This window comes from Elephas maximus, chromosome 2, assembly GCF_024166365.1.
Source record: "Elephas maximus indicus isolate mEleMax1 chromosome 2, mEleMax1 primary haplotype, whole genome shotgun sequence".
NCBI lineage: Eukaryota > Metazoa > Chordata > Mammalia > Proboscidea > Elephantidae > Elephas > Elephas maximus.
The window spans coordinates 76,142,773-76,170,684 of NC_064820.1; positions in this window are offsets into that span (position 1 = coordinate 76,142,773).

Genomic DNA, 27,912 nt, shown 5'->3' on the forward strand with positions numbered 1-27,912 from the left:
AAAGCTACAAATACCTTAACCTAATTGACTACAACTTCTTACAAGTCATTTCATGGTAAGTGTACTATGGAAAAGAAAAAGGAGAAATGGAAGGTAAAGTCCTAGGAACTTCTCCTTTATTCGCAGTCTTTTTCTTCTCATACTTGGAGTGACAGGAACAGAGAATGAGGATGGAAATGGTATGATTGATACATACACAAAAATCTCACCGGCGGTTAAGACTTTCAGGGGAAATTTCTACCACAGCCTTACCCTCTCAGTGCTCACTACCCTTTGGAGTAGTTCTGTTTTTAAAAATCAAATAAATGCAGCATTTTGGAGCTTCGAACAGGATGTAGTAAGGGACATTAACAGCATTCTCTCCATCAAAAGTGATGGCTTATAGCAGAACTCAGTTCTCATCGAGGGGGCTGACACTGCCAAGCTTGTGATTGTCACAGAGAAGAAGGAAACATAGAGAACTTGACAAGGGGTCCCTGCTTGAGAAGATGCAGCCAGCTGTGACACATTTCTTTAGATTACAGGGGCCACTACAGCTCCGTGTGCCTATAAAACATCTCTAGACTTTCCCTATTCCAATCCATCTGGCACTTGTCTCTAGGCTGATCCTTCTAATCTAAACAGCTGCCTTGGTCACAGCGCACCTTGCCTTCCATGAGTCCCCAAGGCCTCCAAAAATATCAGTTACACCCTAGCCTGGTCTCTATGTTGTGCAAGAATCTGGCTGCTTCTGATATTTAATCTCCTCCTAGCCCCAGCAGGAATCTGTGCCTGCAGTTGATGGGCTCTGCACCACTTTATACTTGCCCAACTTTACATCTTTGCTTAGGTCCTGGGTGCCACAAACGTAAAAGTTGGTGGTTTGAACCCACCTGGAGGTGCTGTGGAAGAAAGGCCCAGTAATCTGTTTCTGTGCTTCTGTAAAGACCAAGAAAATCCTGTGAAGCAGTTCTACTCTGTAACACATAAGGTTATCACCAGTCAAAATTGATTCCACGGCAATGGGTTTGGGTTTTTTTGTTATTGTTACACCTTTACCTGTGATGGTCTCCATTCTCTTCACCTGGAATATTCTCCTTCTTCCCTCGTTTACCGACCATGAACTCTAAGGTATGAATCCAAAGAGTGAAACTTAGATTTATTTATTTATGGAGCACCTAGGTGTTGCAAATGGTTAAGAGCTCAACTACTAACCAAAATGTTGGCAGTTCAAGCTTACTCAGAGGTGCCTCAGAAGAAAGGCCTGACTATCTGCTTCTGAAAGGTCACAACCTTGAAAATATGGAGTGCAGTTCTACCCTGCAAGACACTGGGTAACCATGAGTTGGAATCAACTCGACAGCAACTGGTTGGAGGTTTTTTAAAATTTTTTTAGTATGCCCTAGTACAAATAGATGAGTTGAACCAATCAGATCCTCTATCTTTCAAGAACTGGAACTAGAAAACACAAAAGGAATGAGCCAGTGGCAGCAAGGGCAGAAACTGTACGAGTACCCTGAGGGAGGATCAGGGACGTGGCCAGCAGAAGCTGTGAGCAAGCCAGAGTTAAGTAAGTACAGAAACCCCTAATGAGCAGAATCAGCCACTTAGGAGAGAGAGGAGAACTGGGCAGAAGCACAAGGAGAAGTGAGAAGCCATGAGAAAGAGATAGAGCGCCTAGTGGGTCCCTGAAGCTCCCAGCCCCTCGGGCTGCCTCAGTCCTGGAACTATCTCAGTTCCTGTAATAAAACCCCCTTTTCTCAAGCTAGCTTACATCAGTATTCCTTAAAAACAAAAGAACCTAATTTAAACAGTAGGAAAGCAATGACATATTTTTACTATAAAAATAAAATGCATCAACTCGGAAAACACAAGGAACAAACCCAACAGGACCACAGGGCTTATTTCTTCTTCAATAAGATGCGAAGTGCAGGGTTAGCCCACCGTAAAGGGCAGACTAGCGTTTTCTCAGAGAATTCAGAGGAGGTAGCCTCTCACTACTTCACTTCTGAGGCAGCCACCACACTGATACTTAAAAAATGTTTCCACCTGCTTTGAGGACTCAGGCCACTTCTGGGGAGGGATGCTGAAGTGACTCGGTAGAGAACATCGTTTTCAGCAATGAGAAGATGTGCCACTTAGTAGCCTTGTGATTAGTGTACACCTAGTAGCCCTGTGACCCTAAGCAAGTCACTTCATCTCTCCGAGACCGAGTTTCCTCCTTTGTGATAGGCAATCACTAACGTGACTTCCAGGATTAATAATATATGAATCTTCTAAGTAAATTATTTGTTCCAATTAGATTAGGACAGGACGCATCCTAGGAGAAGAAAGATTCTGGACCAGGAGTCAAGAAACCTCCACTTCACCTCTGCCACTCACTGGCCATATGACCTGGACCTTACCTGTAAAACGAGGGAGTTGGTTTGTGCCTCACCTAAAAGGCATTTCACTCCAAATTCTGTGTTCTAAGAATGCTAAATGCTCTCCAATCTACGATTCCAGTGGAACCTTACATATGTATTTAAAACTTCTAACCTTGCTTTTCTGTCTCACCCTTGACAGTCCAGAAAGCAATGTGACAAACTTCTAGGAGAGCTTTCTTCTTCCATTTTGCCCAACTAGAGACTAAGCATAAAGAATGTGGGACGAAATCTGGTATGAGTTTCAGTAAACTCTAAAACGGAGCCCACATGTGGACTAATTTGGATTTCTGGTGGCACAAGGTCAGGGCTGGTAATGGAGAACTGTGATGACTAAACAGGAAGACATGCCATATTCAAAAGAAAAAATACGTCTCCTTCCCACAAGACCATAAGTCTATAAATAGAAGGAGTCCCTGGGTGCTGCAAATAGTAACTCACTTGGTTGCTCCTGAAAGGTTGGTGGCTCAAGTCCACTCAGAGATGCCTTGGAAGAAATCAGTCACTGAAGATCCTATGGGTCACTGTTCTACACTGACACACATGCATCACCATGAGTTGGAATCAACTCCAGGGACGACTGGTTTTATAAGTAGAAAAAGAAAGTATGAATCCCAAAACATTCCTTAGGGGCAGTTTAAATGTCCTTTCTTAAAAAGGTTAACAGGGGTAATTAGGAGTTTGAGGTTCCCTGGATCAAGGCGGTACTAAAAAAATAAAACCAGTTGCCATGGAGCTGATTCCAACTCACGGCAACCCCATGTGTGTCAGGGTAGAGCTGTGTGCCATAGGGTTTCGATGGCTGAGTTTTCAGTAGACCACTAGGCCTTTCTTCTAAGACATCTCTGGCTGAATTTGAAACTCCAACTTTTATGTTAGCAGCTGAACAGCTTAACGATTTGCACCACCCAGGGACTCCCCAAGGCAGTACAGACCAAAAGAAAAAGGCCAGGAGCAAATATGGCTAGTTTATAATAGAAAATTAGAACCCTTCGATTTCATTAAAAACATAAAGACATGGATGACTCCAAGATACTGAAGGTCATTGATTTTCATTGTTTCGCAAACACTCTGGTAAAATGTAAGTACAATACAGTAACATTTTTATTGGAAGCAGAAGAAAGATTGACCTAAAGTAATCAGATACAAAATGCATGAACTGGTAATTCGCAGATAAAAACCTGGAGGCAACAAATAGCTGAAGAGGTTCAACCTCAATAACACTTAAAGTTTAAAATGAGATATTTTGGCCATTAGGTTGACAACAAATAATAAACAGCATCTAGTCACTATAAGGAGCCCTGGTGGTGTGGTGGTTATGTAATCGGCTGTTAACTGAAAGGTCAGTGATTTGAACCCACCAGCCTCTCATTGGGAGAAAGAGGTGGCAACCGCTTCTGTAAAGATTACAGCCTTCTATTCTGTCCTATAGGGTCGCTGTGAGTCAGAATTGACTCGATGGTAACAGGTTTGGTTTTTGAACTTGAAATTGACTCCCTGGCACCTAACACCACCACCAACAGTGCTGGTATGTAAGGAATAGGCAATCTTGTACACAAGAGGTAGTGTAAAAATTTAAATATGCATGTCCATTGACCTAGCAATATTGGTCCTGCCTTCATGTATACCTCTATGGTACACAGTAATGTTCATTTACTCGTAATAGTAAAAACTGGAAACTACTCACATGAACAGCAGATTGGTCAAATAATTTTTTATATCCAAATATAGAATATGACAAGCTGTTTTAAAAAGGATGAACTATTTTTAAATGCAATGTTTTCCCCATGTGGAAAACAAGTTTTGTTAGACAACATCTACCCGTTGCTCTCACACTGATTCTGACTCATGGCAAGCACATGTGTTACAGAGCAGAACTGTGCTCTATACGGTTTTCTCGACTGGGACCTTTATCGAAGCAGATCACAGGCTTCTCCGGCAGTGCTGGGTGAATTTGCAGTCACTGAGAACAAATCATTTGCATCACCCACGGCTCCTTTAGCGAATGCATCATCCTTGTTGTTGTTATGTGTCTTTGAATGATTCCATCTCACAACAACCCTATAGGACAAGATAGAAGTGCCCCATAGGGTTTATGAGTCGGAATCGACCCGATGGCAGTAGGGTATAGGACTTCCTAGGCTGTAATCGTTACAGGAGCTTATCATCAGGTTTTTTTCTCCCAGGGAGCCGCTGGCTGGTTCGAACTGTTGACCTTTCAGTTAGCAGCTGAGCACTTAACCACTGAGCAACCAGGACTCCTTAGAGAACACATTAAAAAAAAACATTGCTGTGGAGTTGATTCCGACCTATAGCCTAATTTGTTCAGAAGGTGCATAGGTGCCCACGTGCAGGCACACATACGCACCTACGTACGTACATAGACAGGAAAGCACACATACAGGTGCTCTGCAAGGTCCCTGCCTGACTCCACCCCTCGCTTCTCACCACTCCTGCCTCACCCTCCATGACCCAGGGGCACACTGAACCTCCAGCTTCTCTAATGTGTCCTTTGTTCTTTTATTTCCAAACTCAAGTACATGCTGCCTCTCTGCCTGGAACCCTGGGGTCACCACTCAAGGCCTGACTAATTCCTAGCAATCTTATGTTAGTGCATGAATCTGGGCACGTACACACAAAACTGTTAACATGCGTATTTCTGGGAGTGAGATGGCAGAATATTTTCCCTTTCTGTATTATGCATTGATTGCTTGAATTTTTAATAATGATAATAATTTTAATTATTTTTCAATTAAGAAAACACACACGCACTAAATACAGGCAATCAGGGCTACTATTTTGGTTCATTTCCTCTGGTTCTAGTTAGAGATCACCAACCTGGGGACTAACACTCTCCAAATAAACCATCTCAGGAAAGCCTAGAGTGGGAGGGAATGAGTGAGAGAAGACAAGGAGCACATGATTTGCTCTTTGATAAAAATATAGTGCTTACTTCCAAATTTCAGGTTTGGAGTCTTACATATTTTCAGTTCTATGGAATAAAAGTTGAAGCTTTGGTTCATTGCCCAACCTCTAAGAGAGCTTAAACAGAGAAATAAGTCCGGTAGGAACTTAGATATTGTTGGTGTTGTTAGCTGCCATTGAGTCAGCCCTTGACCCATGGCAACCCCACGTGCAATGAGATCTGACCTTTGTGATTCTTAGGGTTTTCATTGGCTGACTTTTCTAAGTAGATCACCAGGCCGTTCTTCCCAGTCTGTCTTAGTCTGAAAGCTCAGATGAAACCTGTTCAGCATCACAGCGACATGCAAGCTTCCATTTGACAGATGGGTGGAAACTCAGTGTTTAAGTACCTAGAAAATAAAAATTTTAATTTCCTTTATATTATCAAACACCCCAGTCCAAAAAAAAAAAAAATCATAGGAGCTTCTTTTCTTAATTGTAAAATGAAGCAAACAAATAAAACTCCATCACTTAGTTGGTCTTATGCAAACCAAGGAGTATAATGTATTTGAAAAACCTTGGACATCAGAACTGCTGGGTTATAATCTGAGTTCTTCAGTGATGTGTGATGTTCATAATAGTGCATCCCATCTCAACACGGGAGGGTCGTCCTGTCCTTAACTTCTTCCTTTCTATTACCTCTCCCACCCCTCAATCCAGTGAAGTCTCCAGGCTCTGTCCATTCTCTGTCCTAAAACCAAAAAAACCAAACCTGTTGCCATCAAGTCAATTCCGACTCATAGCAACCCTATAGGACAGAGTAGAACTGCCCCATTGGGTTTCCAAGGAGTGCCTGGTGGATTCAAACTGCCAACCTTTTGTTTAGCAGCCATAAGTCTTAACCACTACGCCACCAGGGTTTGCTCTCTGTCCTAAGTGTCTCCCAAATGCATACACCTCATGTCAACACCCTCTCTCACCTGGACCATGGCCACAGCCTTGTATCTGGTCTTCCTTGCCCCACCAGTCTATACTCCACCTTGCAGCTGGACTAAGGTTTGAAAATTCAAAGTGGGATCAAGCCTTTTCTCTGCTTTAACCCCTCAGTGTCTTCTTAGAGCTCACAAGACGAAGTCCAAACTCCTATTGAGTCTAGGATGAGGCTCAAGACAACTTTTTTACCAGACATCGTTCGAGTAGCAGCAATATACTAGAGTTCCCATTTCCCCAAAGATCTTTTATGTTTTCCTGAAGATAGAAAATTTTGCACTCCTGACTTATAATCATTTTGCTACGGAAGAGAGAAATTTAATTTACAGTTTTGAATTCTTCTTCCCTGACTTATGTGAATCAGATTCATGTTGGCCAAGTCTGTTGTATAATGTTCTTTCTTAGGGCATATTGGCGTTTCCACAGGAGACACAGGACCTTGACAACTACGTCAACTGTAAATACTGTAAGAGTTCAGAGGAGAGACACATCTGGGAAGCTGGAGTAGATTGGGTTGGCTATGGAGGAGATGAACTAGATTACATTTACAGGCCCTCATTCCCAAAGTCATCCTGAATGGTGGTCTTGCACTAGCAAGCAGAGGATGCAATACACAGTACAGATAGGTACACCCAGGCACTAGTAGAATGTGGGCCCGGAGTTGGTGTCCCGCAAATGTTAACAAAAATGTTCATGGGCCGCAAAAATGTTCATGGCCCACAAAAATTGACCCAGTACAGAAGGACTTGAAAAGGCCCTGTCTCTTGCTTCCAGATGCAGGAAGTTTACTGGATATGCCAAGAAGAGCTATAAGCTGACTTGGCCTTTGAGAAAAAACAAAAACTTGGTTCCTGGTCTGGAGCCTGAAAGAATTAGACAACAGCTTTGAATCTTTTAGTGATCACAATTATCTGGGAAGTTGGTTAAAAACACAGATTTCAGAGTGGGTGGGACAGAAAACTGAAATCTGCATTTTGAAATTCCAAGTGATTCTACACCAAATGCCAGATGACTGTTTCAGGAACATAGATGAGGGACAAGACAATGTCAGAGGCCAAGGATAAAGCTTAGATAAAAATAAGGCTGCACCCTGGAGTTTGGCATAAACTGAAGGTGGCTTCCTAGTTCAAGTTAGGCCCCTATTAGGATATCCACCCCAAAAGATTAATTTCATCTTATTCTCTGGCCCAGAAAGAAGGTGACTCCAGCCAGCGGCTCTTGAGAAAAACAGTGTAAATATTTTATCTGCCTTGTTGTAAATAATGCATCTATTTATTTATATAAAGTGAATATTTAATAAGCTGCAGTGCAGCAATTTGAATTTGGAATTTAATCTGTTTACAAAACCCCAAACCCAAGTTTCCACAAGGGAAACCAGTTCATATAAATACTGAGTTTCCATCACTTCTGCAAGCATCGTTATCTATATATTGATTATTCAAACAGACGTTGTGGCAAGGGAGGCAGGATAAGGAAATACACCATATTTTTTATGCAAATAACACACACCTTCTGTTTTTTTGCCAACCTTGCCCTCCCCCCCGAGATATTTTCATGAGGCCACTGTGCTAATTTCTTTTTTACAGAAACGTGTAAAAAAAATTGGCATAGCAGTGCTTATGAAAATACTTCATGGGGGGAGGGCACGGTTGGCAAACAAACATAGAAAGTGTATATTATTTGCATAAAAACTTAGTGCTTTATGACCTCTGTTTATCCCAGAGTTTCTCATTTAGCTTATTATTTCCTGACCTTCAGGCAAGACCCCAAAATCATTCCAAACAGCATGAATCTACTGAATATTTTTAAAAAGAACTTGAGGTAAGACAGAAAAATCTCTTTTAGGTAACAAGGGTACTTTTCTATTTTTACACGAATTATCTCTTCTTACTGTTATTATTTCTCTTTGAATTAGCCTGGGTTTGAATACCACCCCTGAGAGTTAGCAGTTGTATGACTCTGGCCAATTTACTTAACCTCCCCAAGCCTCTAGTTTTCTGGTTATTCCTATTATTATTGAGGATAATTGTCCCTGTTAGGTGCTCTCGAGTAGATTTTTGACTCACAGCAATCCCATGTGACAAAATACAACAGACCATAGGGTTTTGTAGACTGTAACCTTTATGGGAACAGATTGCCAGTTCTTTCCTCTGCGGAGCTGCTGGGTGGGTCCAAACCAAGGTAAGTACGTAGTACCTGCATAAAACAACATAGGTGTCCAATGAATTTTGCTTCTCCTCCCTTTCCTCTCCCCACTCCACATCACATACCATAGCATAACTTCTATGTTGGACTGTGTAGTTGACAATCTTCTTTTACTCTAGAACTGGGATTTATTTTCCTGTAGTTATGCATGCTTTGATAATGTCAGTTTAAAAGGTTGGCTCCATTGTGGCACAGTGGTGTACCTCTAGGAGAGCTCCTGGTTGTCTGTCCAGGGGTCTTTCGAAGTGGCGTTTATCTTAAGGCAGTTAACAATGGTCTAAGGTCTCGCCTTCAGCCTTACAGACACAGAGCCTGATTTGTTCAGTATACTGATGGAGGATCTCTCCTGTTTGGAACCACAGACGTTAACCAAGGTCATACAGACTGATATATACAAGCCAGAATGCTGATTCATTAATTTGTAATAAAAAATATATCATTGTGGGGGATAGTTTATCAGACGGTTGCTTGCTGGATGTGGAATCAAAACAAGAGAAACTGGCTCCATAGTATCAATGTTCATGATGCCCTAAAGGGCCTCCCGTTCTCTCTCCCTCACAGATACAGCCCACTAAGATAGGTTCATCCAGCTTCTCACTGCTCTAACCAAAAACAAAAAACCCATTGCCATTGAGTTGGCTCTGACTCATAGTGACCGTACAGGACAGAGAAGAGCTGTCCCATAGTGTTTCCAAGGAGTGGCTGGTAGATTCAGACAGCCAGTCTTTTGGTTAGCAGCCGTACCTCTTAACCACTGCGCTACCAGGGCTTTTCTCGCTGCTCGGAAGTCATTTTCTTTTTTTTAGTCTATACCTGGAGTCCCTGGGTAGCGCGAACGGGTAAGCACTCAACTATTAGCTGAAAGGTTGACAGTTTGAACCCACTTAGAGGCCCTTCAGAAGACAGGCCTGATGATCTGCTTCTGAAAGTTTACAGCCTTGAAAAGCCTAAGGAGTAGTTCTACTCTACACACATGGGGTGGCCATGAGTCAGAATTGACTCAACGGCAACTAACAACATCTGATCTTTCCTGTACATGCATCTATTTTCAAATAGCATAGGATACAGTTAAGTTTCTGCTCAGTAGAATACAATGACATTCCAGTCCTATCATCTTGAGTTCACCTTGGTTGCTATCCTGGGTGTTTCTAGCTCTCAAGTCACACTATTACACTGAGAATTTACTCCTTGTTTCATGGGAATGTTTCTTTTCCATGTCTGGAGTTTCTTTCCTTGTGAAGGAATATCAATTACTATAACGTTCCTTTCTCTTTGCCTTCACTCACACCCTGACCCTTCTTCACCACCCAGGGAAGTGGGGTGGCTTCGCAGTAAGTCTGGGAAAAATAAACTGGATGTACAAAGGTCAGCTCCATTGTTCTTTTGGTGACAGACCTGCTCACAGAGAGCAAGATTTCTCCTATGCTCCATCAGAGTCAGCTTCCCGTGTGGGAATGTCCAGCACTGCCTGTGACTGGTGAGAAATTCTGTCTCATTCTGGGGTTCAGCATTAGGGAGCCCCTTTGTCCAGAGATAAAGGCTTGTTCTCTGATCTAGCTTTATCAGTGATAAAAGTGATTCCCGCCCCCATCTCCTTCTTGTTTTATTTAATTGTTTCAGAAGTTAAATGGGGAATGAGTAACACTACTTATTGGCTCTGTCAAATACCCTATGATTGTTAGATGCTCACTAAAGCCACTTCCACTTCTTCCAGCACCAGAGTGATTAACTGTCCTGGTTTTCCTAGGGTTGAGGGGTTTCCTGGGATGTTGGAGTTTCAATGCTAAACCTAATATTGTCTCAGGAAAACTGGAATGGTTGGTCACTCTACTGCATATATAGGAAGATGACTTTTTCAGCCTCCCTTGTAGTTGGTTGAAACTACAGGACTGAGGTGTAGCTTATGGAATGTGGGTGGAAGTGAAACCGTGAAACACCCTTCTTGATCCTCCATGCCCTCCTTCTTCCTCACCTGCCTGCCTGAAAATAAATGACTCCAAGATGGTAGAGTTGCTTGACAGAAGATGCTGGGGTCCCTGCACCATCACTTGGAGGAAAGCCTCACAATTCATATCAGATGTGATGGGGCAGTAGATAAAGCTTTAATTGTGTTAAGCCACTGAGATTTGAGAATTGTTTTTTTCTTAGTGAAACTGTACTGACTAAACACACCCCTGTAACCTCTGTGTATGTGAATTTCAGAAGGCAGCCTGACTTGCTCCTTGTAGGACACCACATTGTTCTCCACAGGCGGCTTTTAGGAAGAAGTTCAAAGATCAGGTAATCTATGTTCTAGATACAGTTATGGCTCCTAAGTAACTGTGTGACCTTGGACCAATCACTTCGCTTCTTGAGCCTTGGTTTTCCCATATTGTAATTGAAGGCAATAGATGAGATCAGTGGCTCATAAACACTTTTGAGTCATGATCCTATGTATCCTCTCTCCAGAAAAATACACACAAATCCAGATCTTTGTACACTTTCAGGAGGATCACATATCTAATGGAAACCCTCCTAGTCCCCCCTTCTCCTGCCAAGCTCTTTCATGGACATTCTAGGAATCCCTGAATGAGAATAAAATTACTTCTAGCACTAAAATGGCTAACTAGACCCAAGGATGATGTTACTTTGCCAGGTCATATTCTGGCCCCACACCTCTCTTTAGCTATTGTCTGATCTCTCTTCTCCTCTTCATAACCATTTGTTCACCTTCCAGTCTCTCTTCAGCTCATCATACCAGGCTGGCCTCTCTCCATAACTGCTCTTGACAAAGTCACCAACAGCCTTCTCAGACTCTCTGTATTGTGTTAATATTTGTGCCCAGTAAACATTTTCACCAACATTTGTGGGGTGCCAACTCCATGCCTACATCCTACTAGTCCCTGGGTATACCTATCTGTACTGTGTATTAAATACTCTGCTTGCTATTTCAAGACCACCATTCAGGATGACTTGGGGAATGAGGACCTACAAATGTAACCTAATTCATCTTCTGCACATAGCCAATCCATTCTATTACAGCTTCCTAGATGTTTCTCTCCTCTGAACTACTTACAGTTGACATAGTTGTCAAGGTCTTGAATCTCTTGGGGAAATCCCAATATGCCCACTCCCAAGAAACTTCCTTCTGTGAATTTACTTCAGCCCTAGGTCTAGGCTTGTATCTCTCCACCTCAAGGACCGATTGTATCTACATACCAAGAGAAGGATATTTCATCTTTTAGGGATGATTTTTCATTAAACAAACTTATGAAATTGATTTAGAAATAGGATTATCAAACGGAGCCTACATCTTTTGTCTCCACAGATTTTTTTTTTTAATGTTTCCAAGACTAATCAACCCCTCTGCTAACTGATTTAAATCTTTATTCTAAGATTATAATACACTCAATCAGATCTTCACCAAATTTTACATATCGCTCTGATCTGAGCTAGAATCTGTTGTTTTCAAACCTTGATTGTCAGAGGCCAATCATTTATTCATTCACTTACTCATTCAAAAAATAGTCACCAAAGACCTATTGTGTGCCAGGCACTGTCCTATGTCCTGGGGATAAAATCGGAAATGAAACGGACACGGTCAATCCCTTATGAAATTCATGTTCTCATCTTATTATCTGATCTTATTTCCGTATTCCTGGGAGAAGCCTACATATTACCCCCCAACCATGTCATGGTTTTGAGTCAGACAGATTTGGATGAAATCCTAGCTTTGCCACTTACTAGCTATGTGTCAGTAAGCAAGTCAATTAACTGCTCTGAGCCTCAGTTGTCTTAAATGTTCAATTCTATGTAATTAAGTATATGTCGGGTTGTTGTGAGGATTAAATGAGATAAGGCCTGTAAAATCTTTGCAGAGAATTTGGTACTAGCAAGAGCTTATTAAATGTTATTAAATAAGTAGTTAGAAAAATAATAAATGTAAAATGTGATAACCTCTGTGTAACTTTTCCCCCTAAATTTAAGTTTTGAAGTCAAGGATTATGCTTCTTGTGTTTTCTGATGCTCAGTGCTTAGGCCCTAGTTAGAGCTCAATAAACATATATCAGTCCAACTGATTAGTTATGTGGGAGTCACTACAGAATTTTTTCTTACTTAGCCTTTGATTATGTCAGAGGCAACACTCATTGCTGTTTTGTTTCAAAACTGTGGAATTATGTAGCCAATGTAAAGTACGTCTTTTAAGAGCTTTGTGCTTAATTTTACCTATTTTGAATATAAATTCCCATAAAATAACAATAATTTAGTCATGACTTTGACAAAATCCTCACAAGAGCACAAATAATTTTACTGTTGAAATATAAAGAAATTTAAACTCTTAGACCAGAAGAACTAGATGGTGCCCATCTATCACCAATGACCGCCCTGAAAGGGAATACAACTGAGAGTTCCGGACAGAGCAGGAGAAAAATGTAGAATGGAATTCAAATTCATGTAAGAAGACCAGACTTAATGAACTAACAGAGTCTGGAGGAACTCCCAAAAGTATGGCCTCCGGATGCTCTGTTAACCCAGAACTGAAACCATTCCCGAAGCCTACTTTTCAGGCAAAGATTAGACAGGCCTATGAAACAAAAAATTAATACACGTGAGGCACGTGCTTCTTAGTTCAATCAAATATATGAGATCAAATGGACAGCTCCCATCCAAAAGGAGGACGAGAAGGCAGGAACAGGATGGATGAATGGACAAAGGGAACCCAGGGTGGAAAGGGGGAGAGTGCTGTCACATTATAGGGATTGCAACGAATGTCACAAAAAATATGTATATAAATATTTGAATGAGAAATTAACTTGAGCTGTAAATTTTCACCTAAAGAACAGTTAAAAAGAAAAAGAAAACCTATGGAGCACAAATTAAAAAAAAAAAAAATTAAACTCTGGTTGTTTTAATAGTTTACATTTGTGAACACAAAAAAGAAATCACAGGTGTTGTTCATGTGAATGGAAGGTATCAACACAGAGAGTTTTAAGAGAACATTAAGATATTTTCCTTATTATTGTTGAATATAGATGCGCCAATGATTGTGGAATTCCCATTGTTTGAAATAAAATAATGTGGTCATTGTGAAACCATTTGATTTGGGAGAGATGAGTAATGTGTCTGCATCCTGTCCTATCAAACTGCTCCCTGATCTTTTTCCATCACGAAAATCAGCTATCGCACTCCTCGAACTGAAGGAGAGCTAATCTAAGCAAACTCTTCTCTTAAAACTGGCTGTTTTCTGTATCCTAGTTTCCTTGATGTTTACTTAAAAGCTTTACTTATAGATTTTGAGTAAGAGTTAACAGATTTTAGACTAATGTTGGCAAATTGGTCAATAAAATTTGATGATGTTAATGAGAACGTTAAGGCAAATTTTGTTAGCAATAACTCATGCTGATGATATGGTAGAAGTTCATAATCTGGACTCCCCAAAGGAGCTTCAAGGATTCCTGAACCAGGCATTAGGGATGAAGCACTAATGGTCCACTCCCACACGGAAGTTTCAGTCAACTGAGGAGAGAGAGAATAAACAAGTAATAGACACAGCCAGCACCTATCTGTCAGTGGTGGTTTCGGTGTTGCTATGATGCTGAACAGGTTTCAGTGGAGCTTCCAGACTAAGACGGACTAGAAAGAAAGGCCTGGTGACCTACTTCTGAAAATCAGCCGACGAAAATCCTATGGATCACAACAGTCTGATGATCCACAAACTGATTATGGGAATCACAGCACAGGACCAGCCAACATTCTGTTCCATTGTACATGGGGTCACCATGAGCCTGGGCCAACTCGGTGGTGGCTAACAGCAACAAAAACAAAGTATTAAAACAGGAAATAAAAAGGAAGCTATAAAGGAGAGTAATGGAGGCGGAAGCTTTGGTTAACGGTTAGGGAGGAGGGCGCGGCTCTGAGGAGAACTTTGAGTTGAAGAAAGAGAAGAAGCTAGTCAAATGAAGAGCAGAGGGATGACATTGCAGGCAGAGGAAAGAAGTGCAAAGTGCTGAGGCAGGAAGAGCTTGATGTGGTCTAGGAAGTGTCAGAGAGCCCGAATGCTGTGGGGAGGGAGCAGGACCCATCAGCACTTGCAAAGGAGGTTCTAGTTTATCCAAAGTGCAGTGGGAAGCCATTGAAGTGTTTGTAAACCAGTTTGAGATTGGACCTGATTTGCATTTTAAAATGATAGTTAGCATCTTTTGTGGAGAATGGGGTGTGGTGGGGCCAGAACAGAAGCAGGGAGACCAGTTGGGAGACACGACAGTAGTCCAGGTGAGACATGAGAAGGTGGCCTCTATAAAGGTGGTGACAGGGGAGGTGGGGGTCCTTAGGCAGAAAAGTGGTGTAAATCTAAAAATGCATAAATAAAAATATCTCATAGTTCAAATAACTGCTTTTTAAAAATAAAGATAATTGAGTGTTTTAACGTTGATGTTGTCTTCAAGAAGCGCACTGCCCCTGTGGAACAAATAATGTCCCATTTTCACATAAATGCACACGATTGACATGTAATTTCCATCAAATCCTCATACATGGGAAGGAGAGGACACCCGCACCAGCCATAACCATTGGAACTCAGAAACTGTGACAGATTCCCCTGCCAAACAGGCTCCTGCTGTCTGTAATTAGAAGAGGCTGAGTCATGTGGGTACCAGGCCTGTTTATGTCCAGCAGTCTTAAAATAGACTGGATGGTACAATGAGGGAAGAAGGACAAAATCACACTCCTAATTTATTCTTACTCCTTTCCTCCTAGGGGGCACTGGGTGCTGCAGGAGAGGTCTGTTACCAAAGATGTATCAGACTATCCTGGGAGGATGTGATGAATGAAGACCATGTATGTATGCATGTGTGTGCATATGTGTGTGGGTTCACATGTGTGTGGGTTCACATGTATGTGTGTGTGTCACTGTTTTAACAGTCCATGCATTGTCTTAGCTAGCCATGAACAAAATGAGTTCACAGCAATTCCACCAGTGAATAGGATCAGAGGGAAATGGCTTCATTTGGTAATATAAGATAAGTAAAATCCCACTCTAGTAAACTTCATGTGACATCTAAATTCCTTGGCAACAAATATAATCGGGTTGAAATAAATCACTTGAAAAAATCAATCTACTGAAACTATAGTCTATAAGGCAGAACGTGGGCCTGTTCTCTAGGTAAGGAATTAATCGTATAAAACAGCATACTGTAGTTTGAACTTAATAAGAGGAAAAAAAAAAAACAAAAAAAAACTCAGAACCTCCACTTCATCTCAGCCTTGAACTCCATTTTCTCTCCCTGGGCCTTGAAATTTTTGGCTTGTTAGGATTTGGGAGTAGAAGTCAATTTCGCTTAGGTGATTGAGATATTTGGGGTGGCGAGAAGTCAGAAGGCTTGAAGAATGATTGCTATTTGAAGGCAGAACGAAAAGTTGGGATCAGTTCAGCTCTCATTTTTCCATAGGGCAGATGAGTGAAGTTATCTGACTGTCTGTCTGTCTACCTCCCTCCCTCATTCCCTCCCTCCCTCCCTACCTATCTACCTATGTATCTACTTTTAAGACTAGATGACAGTTTTGTGAAGGGGGCCCAAAGGAAAATTCTTATGATGTTAGACAATTTGTTTTACAGGATTTTAAATGTATCAACAGAACACTGAGCCACGGTATGGAAACTGCTTCCTCAAAATGATTCAAAATTGGTGCCATATAGTTATTGAAGAAATGCTTGTAAAAATTTCAAATGATATAGGAACAGAGAATTAAGAAAATTAAAGCTCCTTTCCTTAGTTCATATACCTCACCCTCCACCCAAGGTAACCATTGTAAAGTGTGGCCTGTATCCTTTAAGATTTTTTCTAATCACAGGCAAACTTACATGTGATAGATAACGTAATAATATATACTTTTTAAAATAGGGATTATACTAGACATATTGCTCTGGAAATTGCTTTCTTTACTTTCTAGACATCGTTCCATGTCAGTGCCCAAAGAGTCACTGCATGCATTTTAATGACTGCATCGTTGTCCTTTGAATAAACCAAAAACAAACCCGTTGCCATTGCCGTCAAGTCAACTCTGACTCAGCAATTGCACAGGACAGAGAAGAGCTGCCCCATAAGGTTTCCAGGGAGCGGCTGGTAGATTCCCACTACTGACCTTTTGGTTAATAGCCGAACGCATAACCACTGTGTCACCAGGGCTTGTCCTTTGAATAGACATCATTTAGTTTACCAGTTGGCAAAGTGGAGTTTCAGCAAAAATGAGGGAAACTGTCAATGAGATGGGTTGACACAATAGCCTGAACAACGGGCTAGAACACATCAAAGATCACAGAGATGGTGCTGGATTGGGCGAAGTTTTGTTCTGTTACACATAAAGTCGAATGAGTTGGAGCCAATTCTATAGCAACTAACAGCAATAACACTGGTAAACATTTAGCAAATTACTTTTAAATACAGAAATTTTCTATGTAATGGAAGTTGCTATGATAGGATTTTTTCTGAATACTTTTAAGCCAACCATTGATATGATTGTGAACTATTTGCATTTACAGAAAACTGAGGCCCTGAGATGTTGAGGAACTCATTTAAGGTCACACGGCCACTGAGCATTCAGGCTGAGTCTCAGCCTGGTGTATTCCCTGCCCATAGTCCAACCTTCCACATCAGGCCCCTGAAAGGGCTCACTACGCCCCTTCTCAGTCTCCCATTCCAGGGCTTTCCCTTTTGCATTATTGTTCCACTTCATCCAAACTTAAAAAAATTCAGGTCTCTTCCTGTTTAGCCATGACTGAACTAGTTTGAACCGGTTCAAAGCCCTGCTTGCTAGCAAGTGAAGGCCACTGTCCCCTGGGGGATCAGAGAGGAGCCAAAAGGGGCAAGAAACTTTTAGTGGAGAAAATAATGCAAGGAAAGGAGGCAGGAAAGTGACACAACAGGCAAGGGAAGAGGGCAGGACAAAGGGAATTGGTGATTTTGTCAGAGGCTCTCAGCAGAGAAGAGGGAGGTCACAAGAGGGGCTGAGGAACTGGATGGATATCCTTGGAATGCAGGAGATCCTGGAGCCATTTTTTCAAAGGATAATCTGTTGCCAAAATAAAATTTAAGGGAGAAGCCAGAAAGTATTCACATAGGAAGGATATTGTGAAACTTTGATTAAATGCTGGCAGATGAGTCAGAGAACATTGCTATGATTCAGATCAGAAAAAAGAAGCATGCTGCAAGCTTTAGGAGAGCAGTAGTTTTTCACAGAGTTATTTTGGGGTTCATGTCAATGCTGGCTACAGAAACAATGTATGTTGCCCCAGGCACAATTGTGAAGGAGGTCCTAGCCTTCCCCATCCTCATCTTTCTTCCACCTTGGAGGGATCCATCTACCTGTTCCCCACCCTCTAATATCCTGAGCCACAGCAGCTGATCTATAATTCTTATATTGGAGGGGCTTAGGGGCAGGTGGTACAAACAATTAAGCACTTGACTACAAGCCAAAAGGTTGGTGGTTCAAACCCACCCAGAGGCTCCTTGGAAGATAGGCCTGGAGATCTACTTCTGACAGGTCACAGCCTTGAAAACCCTGTGGAGCAGCTCTACTCTGCACCCATAGGGTCTCCATGAGTCAGAATCTACTCAGCAACAACAACATAGGGCCAGCAAGTTGGTTAGAAAGAGAGGCTAGAGGTCTGAATCTCTATGTTGCATCTGTCAAGCAAGCAAACCATTTGGAGTAGATTATGTTAGAAATCAAGGCAAACAACAAAGTTTTCAAAAGATGCTTTTATTAACACTCTACATAATACTAAGGGAAAGCTTATTCCTCTTAAACACAATTCCTCTTATTTTGTAGGGGGTGACTTGCGGTAATGGAGGAAGCCAAATCCTTCCAAACAGTGCATTTATTCATTTTGACTGCAGAGGAGTTCATGTTCTCTCTGTTCCCTTCTCATCAAAACTTGCTCTGAGGGCAGCTTCCAATGAACTCACATAAGGTACATCTGGAAAATATGGCTTAACAATGACCCGGCTATCTGCATTTTGTCAGGGAACAAAACCCAAGACAAGGAATCAGTCTCTTAGGGGTGTACCGCTAGTTAGTCGGGTGACAATTCTGGAAGGGAAATTGTTTTTCTCAGATCCCTCAAATTTTCCTACACCTCTGCCTGTTCCTGAGGCTGGGCCAAAGAAAAAAGAAAAAACGTTGCTGTCTAGTCCGTTCCAACTTGTGGAGACCACATGTGTTTCAGAGTAGAACTCTGTTCCATAGGGCTATGATCTTTTGAAAGCAGATTGCCAGGCCTTTCTTCTAGACACTTGGGGTGGGTTCGACCCACCAACGTTTTGGATAGTAGTCAAGCACTTAAACGTCTAGTCAACAAAATTTAGGAAAATTAACATTGTCGTTAATCCAGTAAAGTACTCAATGGATTTGCGTGTATATAAAGATACATAAAGAAGTTATCTTCATTGTGAGCAAAATATATATTGGGTCCTTTTCATGTAATAAAACATGATAAAAACATACGAGCTCTAGAGAAGTGCTCTACAAGAGCTGAAAATAAGGACTGCCCTCAGAGAGTTAGTAAGGGGAGGTGAAAATGGAAGCTCCAGCAAAGGCATCAAGATCCACAGGGGATGGCAGACCAAGACACAAAGCTGATGAAATGATCTTAAATTCTTCATCCACTATGAGAGTATAAAACAAATGGGGGTAAAGGACAGCAGATTTATTCTTAGTGGATTTGTCCAGAGGATTTGGGGAAAGAGTTGTTGATGTAAATTATATTCTCCACTCACTTCTCCAAGGGGAGGTGTTTTAGTCAGGGTTCAGTTGCAGGAAATAGAAACCACTTTAGGTATTTTAATCAGAATGAGGTTTACTACAAGAAGTTTAGTGTGAGGAAAGTTTAGAAGGGCTGGAGGAGTGGATTTCAGGCTAAGTCTATAGAAATGACTTTCACAACAGGACGACGGTTCCCAGGAAGCTGCGACCTTGGCCAGCATCCAGAAAGTGGGGAGTTAAAACGCCACCACTAGAACTGTTTATGTCAAGATCATACTGCCATAGCTGTGACCCCAGGATAAGAAAACCTCTGCCATGACTGTGCGACTGTCACTTAATGTCCATGAAGATAATGTTTGGACACTGGATCACAGATGCAGAAAAATACTATCTCCATCTCCATGACCTTGTATGCAGTGGGAAGAGCTTCGCCAACTGTCCCCACCAGCTCTACTCTGCTTCCAAGTACCTTCAGTCAACAGAACCTAGTTTGCACCTAGAGCCCTAGCTACAAAGGAATCTGAAAATCATTGTTTTCAATTTTTCAGCACAGGAAAGCACAGAAGAGTTAGAATCAATATGGAGGACTAATTCCCTATATCTGTTCCAGAAAGGAGGACAGGGGGCCAAGGGGTTGATTCTCCCTTCCCTTCACCTCGAGAGAGACAGGTTTCAAAGACACTACTCAGAAAGCTAAAAATGTGTCTTCTGCAGTTTGGGGGAACCCAAAAGTGAGAGATGCTCTGACCCCAGAAGCAAAGATGATTTTCATGCTGTGTTGTGATCGATCTGTTCTCCCAGAGTTTGGGACTCAAAAGGAAGAAAGTAAAGGGAACCATGAGGGTTTCCAATAAACATGATGGTCCACACTACAGAGAGTTGGTATGGAATACATTCTGTCAAAGTGATTTATCTGAGGGGAAGAAGGGTTTCAGCCAGAAGAAGCTGGAGGTCAGCCATGGAAGGGAGAGGACGGTCTCAACTTTAAACCAGACTTAGATTTTCAATGATCATATAGGACTGGACATTTTAGTCACTGAGTTGAGACAATAAGCTGTCTCAGACAGTAGTAACCAGAAACGTCAGGAGATTAAGATTTCTTTCAGGGACTGGAGAAGAACTAGCCCCACGGAGTGAGTTTAAGGAGATAATGTGGCCAAAGACAAATTCGCTTGATGATTATATCATAAGGTTTGTTCTTCTTCAACATATTGATTATAAGTTAACTTCTAAAATCAGTTTATCATATTTCGTGGTAGAGCTACCCAAAATATCCTTAAATAGATGGAGTGACTCCAGGTCCCTTAGAAATGACTGCACCTGGTTCAGCATATCTGGTAAGTGATAGGTAAACCCTCAGGTGTACAGCACAAAGCCCAGTTATGAATTATGTGCAAATAACAATTGTATAGATAGTCTGACAAGGAAATGTAATGTTATTCCAGCTACTTAAAGCCCAAACAGGGAGACTCTGTCCATCAGCCATTTCTAGTCTGGCTTCCCCAGCCATACTGGCCCCTTTTCCAGGCGGATAATTCTCATTACTATAACAGCACAGATCGCTCCTTGGAAACTCTGTGGGGCAGTTCTACTCTGTCCTATAGGATCGCTATGAGTTGGAATTGACTTGACGGCACTGGGTTTGGTTTTTGGCTTTTTTAAATGCAGGCCACCTGAGGTTTGAATGGGCTTAGGGCAGATGGCAAACTAAATAGGCTAAAGCTCACTTTGTGGGAAGAAGGCCAACCTGGTAGGTGATAGAGAACACAGGTTTTGACGAAAAAAGTTGACCCTGACAGAGGCAAAATATGAAGCCTCTTTTCACTACTTGTTTGTCTTAGCTCTTGTGAGTGCACAAAGACAATATGTGCTCTTTTGTGTCTGGTTTCTTTCAGTTTCATAACGTTTGCCTATTATGAATGATATAGCTATGAGCATTAATACAAGTCTTTGTGTAGATGTACGAGTTCATTTCTCTAGGGTGGATATTTTGGAGTAGAATTGCTAGGATATATGGTAAGTTATGGTAAGTTTGGATTCCTTGCAGTCCAGTGGTTAGGAATTTGGCTGCTAACCAAAAGGTTGGCAGTTCGAATCCACCAGCCACTCCTTGGAAACCCTATGGGGTAGTTCTACTCTGTTCTGTAGGGTTGTTATGAGTCGGGAGACTCGATGGCAACTTGGTTATGGTAAGTTTATGTTTAGCTTTTTAAGAAATTATCAAACCATTTTCCTAAGTGGCTGCACTATTTTATGCTTCTCTGAGCAGTGAATGAGGGTTCCTATTTCTCTACTTCTTCTCCAACACTTGTCACTCTCTTTTTTAGTTTAACCATTCTAGTGCGTGTGAACTAGTAACTCACGGTGGTTTTAACTTGCATTTCCTTAATGGGTAATGACATTGAACATCTTTTCATATGCTTATTAAACATTCCTATATCTTCTTTGGTGAAGTATCTATTCAAATCTTTTGCTCATTTTTTAATGTGGTTATCTTCTTAGAGTTCTTTATATAGGCTAGATACAAGTCCTTTATCAGATACATGATTTAGGAATATTTTCTCCCAATCTGTGATTTGTATTTTTATTTGGTTAGTGATGTATTTTGAAATGCAAAAGTTTTAAATATTGATGAAATCCAATTTATCAATATTTTCTTCTTCTTTTCTTTAATCCTGAGGCTGATAGAATTTTTTTCTTCTTTTTTAAAAATTTTATGTATTTTGTTGTTGTTGAGAACATACACAACAAAACATACACCAGAGCAACAGTTCTACTTGTACAATTCAGTGACACTGATAACATTTTTCAAGTTGTGCAATCACTGTTACCTTCCTTTTCTAAGTTGTTCCTCCTTCATTGGTATAAACTCACTGCTCCCTACATTTCCTATCTAGTCTTTCAAGTTGCTGTTGTCAATTTGATCCCATAAAGATAGATCTTGAAAGTGCACAATTCTCAGGGCAGACATTCTTTATGAGTTAAGCTAGACTATTATTTGGTTTTTAAAAAGACTTGGGGGAATATTTTTGGTTTAAGGTTTAAAGATTATCTCAGAGCAATAGTTTTGGGGGCTCATCCAGCCTGTGTGGCCCCAGAAAGTCTGGAATCCATGAGAATTTGAAATTCTATTCTGCGCTTTGCCTCTTTTGATCAGGATTCTTCTATAGAATCTTTGATCAAAATGTTTAGTATTGGTAGCTGGGCACCATCCAGTTCATCTGGTCTCATGGCAAAGGAAGCATATATTCATGGAGGCAATTAGCCATGTATTTCATTTCTTCCTCCTATTCCTAACTTTCTTTTTTCCTCTGTTGCTCCAGGTGAATAGAGACCAATCGTTTTGTCTTGAATGGCAGCTTACAAGCTTTTAAACATCAGGCACTATGCAACAAACTAGGAGGTAGAATAGAAGCACTAAACATGTTATTAGGCCAATTAACTGGGATGTCCCAGGGAACTAACCTTACAATATTTTCTTATATGGATCACACTTTTAGTGTGACTGAATTTATTTTTACAGTTTCATTATAAACTGGTGCCTTGTTGTTGTTGTATTAGGTCCTGTTGACTCATAGCAACCCTATGTATAACAAAACAAAATACTCCTGGGTTCTGGGCCATCCTCAGAGTTGTTATTCTGATTGAGCCCATTGTCACAGCCACTGTGTCAATCCATCTTGTTGAAGGTCTTTGTTTTTTTCCCACTGACCGTCTATTTTACCAAGCATGATATCCTTCTCCAGGGACTGATCCCTCCTGATAATAAGTCCAAAGTATGTGAGACGAAGTCTCACCATTCTTGCTTCTAACGAGCATTCTGGCTATACTTCTTCCAAGATAGGTTTGTTCATTTTCTGGCAGTCCATGGTATATTCAGTATTCTTCGCCAACACCACAATTCAAAGGCATCAATTCTTCTTTGGTCTTCCTCATTCATTGTCCTGCTTTCACATGCATATGAGGTGATTGGAAACACCATGGCTTGGGTCAGGTGCAGCTTAGTCCTTATAGTGACATCTTTGCTTTTTAACACTTTAAAGAGATCTTTTGCAGTAAATTTGCCCAATGCAACACATCACTGGATGTATTGACTGCTACTTCCATGGGCGTTGATTGTGGATTCAGGTAAAATGAAATCCTTGACAACGTCAGCGTATTTTCTCTGTTTACCATGATGTTGCTTATTGGTCCAGTTGTGAGGATTTTTGCTGTCTTTATGTTGAGGTGTAATCTGTACTGAAGGCTGTAGTCTTTACTTTTGATCAGTAAGTGCTTCAAGCCCTCTTTGCTTTCACCAAGCAAGGTGGTGTCACCTGCATATCACAGATGGTATCTAGGAATGTATACTTCTCTCTATTCCCTTAGCTGTCCCCCAAAGTTGCCTGGAATTATTTTACTGAAACAAAATAGCAATAAGGAAGAGTTTTCGGGTAGGCATAATCTCTAGTACATTGTTTTGAGAATGGAGAAAAACGAAGGGTGAATAACGGTGGGGGAAAAGCCCTAAAACACAGCATGAAAATTATTAGAGAAATGTTACAGTAAACCTAACATTAAATGAACATCAACAGGTAGATGTTAGAGCAGGAAGAAAAGAAGTGGGGAAAAACTAATGCTCTTGATTCTTTTTGGGGAAAAGAAAAGAAAAAGCAGAGGCCTTTGGGGGGGTCCTTGACTTTAGGTAAGAAAAGGGGAAGGACTGGTGGTCTTTTTTTCCCTGTCATTCTCTTACCTCTTTCCTGATGGTGGAGGATGTAAAAGAAAGAAAAAACAGAGCTCCAATAAATAATATACATATTTTAAAAAAATGATGTGGAAAAAGTTGGAGTCAGAAAATTCAGGCTTATAGCCCAGCTCTGCCTTCAACTAGCTGAGTTAACCTGGGACAGTCACTCGGTCTCAAAGCCTTTGTTATTTTCCCTTTGAAATGGGAACAATTGTTCCAATTCACAGCAATTTGTAAGGATCAGGTGAAGGCATTCTTGTGGTGGTGTGAAGGTGCTTGCTGCACATAGGAACACAATGCAGTCTACCGCACAGATCCAGGAAAGTTCTGGGGCAATCACACTGAGGTGTGGCAAGAGTTTGAGACAATTATGTCCCAGAAGGCTAGAGATTAAAACAATGATTCATGGCGAAATTATACATTCCTGTCCTAAACCTAACCAGACACTAAGAGAAAGAGAAGTCTCAACATCATCAGTCCTCTGATCTGGTAAATAGAATATGGGAAAGACTGTCTGGAAGAAGAAAACGATATGTGTGTGCGTGTGTGTGTAGATACATACATACACACACGCACACACATGCAGTACATATATGTGTGTGAGTATAAAATCTTAAGTTATTAGAAGTATAGGAGATCTTAGACTCTAACTGAAAGGTAAATGACACCAGGAAACAAATGGAAAAGGAAGAGATTAGTTGAAGCTCAGCCCTGCCATTAACAAGGGAAAACAGCAGGAGGAAATTTTCTCATCTGTAAAATGAAGGAGTCAGTGTAAATAATGTGTGAGGCTTTTTCTTGCTTATGATTCCACTATGAGAAAAAGCTTTTCCTAGAAGGTAGGCTCTACTCGCCAGGGGGAGAGTGTCCAGAAGAGATCTGAAGGTGGCTGATATGGTGGAGAGATGCCCAAAAGTTACAAGAGGGAAGGCATTTTAAATGAGGTAAGAAAGCAGAAATGAAAAATTCCTTCCTTAAAACCCATGCAAACGTGAAAAATTCACATGTAAAAATATATATATATATACATATATATATGTATATGAAAGAAAAAAAATGAAGACTAGTTTAATTCTGTAGATACAATCTCCTTTAAATAGCAATTTAGGAAAAGTCAGTATTTTGGAATGTGATACTGGGATGTGTGACTTTCAGGTTGAAATGTTAGACAGAGTGATAAAATTTGGAAAGGCCCAGAGGTTTGCAAATTTGTTATAAGAATCAAAAAGGCAACTGAGAGACACATCGCTTAAAGAGCCTGGACCGGTACTGGGCTTGGTAGAAAACGGTGACCCAGTTAAAGAATATTCTGGAGACTGGCAGCTTTCCCCCAATTCTCTGGGCCTGCAAATCTAGTTACTGTCTAGCAGCTTAGTCCCAACAGCCAGAATTATTCATAGAGTGTATAACAGTTGTGACTGAGTTTTAAATATATGCTTCAATGCTTGAATATGATTTTCTATAAAAATATAACTACCAAAATAACCACCATTCACACCTTTGCTGGATATTTTCTGCTTGTTCTTCTATCTCCTTTCTTCACCTTTCACTGCCCTGCTCTGGGCCCTGGGAGGCTGTCCTGTATGGATTGCATCAATAGGTTCCCTGCCCTCTGGTTTCATGCTGGGACCCTGATGGATACCTTAGTGTATCCAATCCTTGGTGACCCCATGTGTGTCAGAGTAGAACTGTGCTCCACAGAGTTTTCAGTGGCCGAGTTTTCAGAAGTAAATCTCCAGACCTTTCCTCTGGAGTCCCTCAGAGTTCATTCAAACCACCAACCTTTTGGTTAGCAGCTGAGTGTGTTAACCATTTGTACCACCCAGGGCCTCCACCTTAGTGCCAGATATTAGGAAAGAATTCTAGTAAAATTTACTAACATCAGGAGAATGGGAGTTGAGTTTGGGATGTGTGCGTGTGTGTTTTTATATGTAAGGGAGTTCTTTAAATAATACTTGTGCCTACTCAAAAGTCAGCCTCGGGGGAGAGAAAGGAGAAAGTAGATAAATGAGACTCTATTTCTAGGTAATGGGGCCCCTGCCAGAGCCCTCTTTGTGTTATGGATGAAGAACTATTTATGTGTGTGTCTATCTGTGTGTAAATTAATGAGTTGTATTATATATTCTGAAGATAAATATAATACACACTAGTTGCAAAAAGTCCACCAACAACAAATCATAAAGTATCTGCATAAACGTAGACTGCTTAGAATTCCATTAGCCAGAGCTGACATTTTGGAATGTGTTCTTCCAGACTATTTCTTCCTTCCCTTCCTCATTTATTGGTGTGCGTGCGCATGCGCACTTAATTACAGGAGCAACGTGCTTATTTTAAAAAATTTCTGAGTATATCAAACTGTATAGAGGAAAAACTAAGAACCAAATTTTCCTTTTGAATGAGGAGTTTCTGAAGGGACGTCGAAGTAACTTAAAGTTTTGTCTCATAAGAACCTAAGTGCTCTCCATGTTCAACCTTCATCATTTGATGCTCATGGAGCTTGGTCAGATGCTCCAGTTTACAAACAGAGGGAATGCTGACTTTGAGCAATGCTCCCTCCCCAGCCTCACAGTCTCTCACTATCTCTGTTCCCTCTCCTTTTCAGCGAGTAAGTCTTCAGTTATGGAAACTTTTATAACCATAACATTAACCATTAACTATAATATAACCATAACATCAACATTAATAAATAAATAAAACCAGTTGCCATTGGGTTGATTCCAAGTCATGGCGGCCCCTTGTGCGTCCGAGTAGAACTGAGTACCACTGGGTTTTCAGTGGCTGTTTTCTGAAGTAGATCAGCAGGCCTTTCTTCTGAAGCGCCTCTGGGTAGACTCAAATTGCCAATCTTGCCAATCTTTTGGTTAGCAGCTGAGCATGTTAACTATTTGCACCACCTGGGGACTCCATCATAATATTAGAAAAAAAAATTTAGAGGAGTTTTAAAAGCACTGGGTAGAAATTATTTTCCTTTTTGAATAATATAAGGGTATTTTTAAATAATAGAAATATTTTTCATTACAAAAGTAATACAATATTGAAATAAAAACTATAAGCAATAGATACATAGATAAAATAAAAAGTAAAGACACCTCACTCCCTTCAGAATCCTCACCACCCCCATCTCTCACTCCTCGGGGGTAACCACTGCTTAATAGTTTGGTTTAAACATATTTTGACTAGAACTAAATAAACAGGACAAAATTTCTTCAGCTGTTTTAAGATCTGAAAGGAAAGTTGGAGAAAGAGAATTAGCCTCTACCTTGCTATTTTAAATTGGTAGAAAGGGATAACGCCTATGTAAAGAGAACATGGAACGAGGTTTTTAAAAAAAAAAATTCTGAGAGAAAAGTGTACCCAGAGAGAGGAATTCAATTTCTTGGGGGGAAATTAAGAAGAGATTCAGTATTACCAAATTTTAAGAATTGAAACCTCCAGAGAGAAGTAGCGATAGAATGTGGTTCACACACCATGGGAAACGGTTCACTGAAGGAATGTGAAAAGTTTCAGCAGGATGGTGGCAAATGTCTCCCACGGCTGGCAGTGAAAATGAAGACAGTTGGGGACATTTGGTTGCTGGATGTGCAAGTATAAGCCCTTGTGCACAAGCCATTCAACATATAGGCAAGTGAACGGTGAGATGGATAAACGTTGTTGATGCTAAGAGAAGATTAAACAGACCCTAGAAAACATGACCTGAGAGGAGGGACATTAGTGATCCCAAGGATATAGTGCTGATCCTTCAGAGTTGGGGATATGATTATATTTAGAGGACATGGCGAAGGAAATTCTGTGCTTTAGTTTGTAGGTACAATTATTTGCAGAGCCTTTTAATGATTTGTAACTAGGCTTCCTAGAATTTCTTTCTTTCCTCAAAGATGGCCTCTTTATTTTTGGAGATCTTGTGTTGGGATTAAAGCATTAAAGTCATTTTGCATGCAAAAA